This window comes from Poecilia formosa, unplaced genomic scaffold, assembly GCF_000485575.1.
Source record: "Poecilia formosa unplaced genomic scaffold, Poecilia_formosa-5.1.2 Scaffold61, whole genome shotgun sequence".
NCBI lineage: Eukaryota > Metazoa > Chordata > Actinopteri > Cyprinodontiformes > Poeciliidae > Poecilia > Poecilia formosa.
This window is the reverse complement of record NW_006800000.1, coordinates 852,746-854,473: the sequence shown is the minus strand read 5'-3', so window position 1 is coordinate 854,473 and position 1,728 is coordinate 852,746. Positions and strand designations below refer to the sequence as shown.

Genomic DNA, 1,728 nt, shown 5'->3' with positions numbered 1-1,728 from the left:
GTATTCAATGAGAATATTTCATTCATTCAGATCTAGGATGTGTTGAGTGTTCCCTTTATTTTTTTGAGCAGTGTATATATATTTATAAAGTAGATTTTCAGCAAGCGTAAAGTTATTTAAATATTTAGTAATACTGTGTGAAAAAATAAAATACAGCTCTTTTTAGAAGAAATGGACTCATCAGGCTGATATAAACTGCTCGATTTAAACTTATTGTAATTATTTTTTTTAAGGACAGAGAATAAACAACTGCATGTTCTTGGATTGAGGTACTAAGTTTGAATCACACATAAAAGGAAATAAATTAAATATTATCCTTGTTTATGCATGAAGGAATTTGACCCTACCATTTATTTGAAATGGTCGAGTCATTTTTAGACTGAAAACAAGGAGCGCTCTTAGCTTTGAAGCAATTGATGTGCTGATCACTATTTATGTGACAAATCAGAGAAAAAATGTAGATCTCAGACTGACTTTTTTTTTTTTGTTGCTTTTCTACTTGCATTTCTACAGTCTTTAAAATCTGAACACCTTCAAGATAGAGATCGAATCACTGGCCCTGGCAAATAAAAAGGCAAATCTTATACATTGAGGTCATTTTTGAATTTTGCATATCTTTCCCCTGATCTGAGAAAGTCGCAAAAAAAATGGCAGCTTGTCTCATATTTTCAAAATTCCACACTCCAAGAGGACCAGCAGTCCTGGGAAATGTGCTTTTAATTACCAACAGAAAGACTTGAGGAGGAGAGGCGGAAAAACGTCTGCCTGATTTATATAGTGCTGTATGCAAGTTCTTCTCACCGTCCATTCACCAAATCCATCAAGAAAACACTTCATCTCCCATCTTGGGGAGGAATGGCCAAAGGTCTGTACATCGGTGTAATTAACCTCCTCTGTCTCTGGAAAAACTTTGTGGCCACAGGACGACTCAGACAGATTGGACCAGAGGTCAGCATGCCCTGACACAACATGTAAATAGGAAAAGTCAAGTGTAGCCGCTGAATACAAACTACCTGCTTGTCTGCAGGAGTGTAACCTTAAAAAAAAAAAAAAAAAAAAAAAAAAAAAAAAAAAAAAAGGGCTTACGAACGTTTTCACCATTTTGTGACAATATTTTAGCAAAACTATAAAAAAAAAAAAAAACCCTCCAAAAAACACTGTGGGTGTCTTGAAGTTCAAATGAGCCCTGCTTCATCTCTGGTCCCACTTGGCCATAGAGTGATTATGTGGCTCCTTTCACAACATCAACACAAGTCTGTCAACACAGACGCAGTCGCTCACTTTTACACAACATAAGTCACTCTACCACTAATAAAATTTCACTTTATTGGCAAGTGGAAACTTTCCTGTGGTCGTTGTCACATTGTCATACAAAAAGACGGGATGAATAATTAAAGCGCACATATACAGATGCATAAAAGTAGAGTAGGACAGGCTGAGAGCACTTAAGTCATTTGTCAAACAGAATAAATTAGATGAAAAGAAAGCCACAGCTCAATAAGTCGCCAAGGAGTCACAGCGGTATGTTTTTTTTTTTTTTTTAAACACTTTAAAAGTGCCTCAGAAGAGGATTTGGATTTGCTTAAACTGCTGAAGTGGTTCTTCTCTCATCCTAGAAACCTTCAAAAGTAAATAAATTTGAAACAAGATTGAATGGAGTATGACTAAATCTGAAAATTATGTTTGCCTGAAAACATTAAACCTAAAAAGATTATATATATATATATA

The 1,728-nt window shown here is 35.0% G+C and overlaps 1 protein-coding gene across 1 annotated transcript in view; it reads right to left on the bottom strand.

The window, feature by feature from the left end:
* Nucleotides 1-1,728, bottom strand: part of ext2 (exostosin glycosyltransferase 2) — a 20,167-nt gene that overhangs the window by 8,977 nt on the left and 9,462 nt on the right. The window lies entirely within an intron of this gene.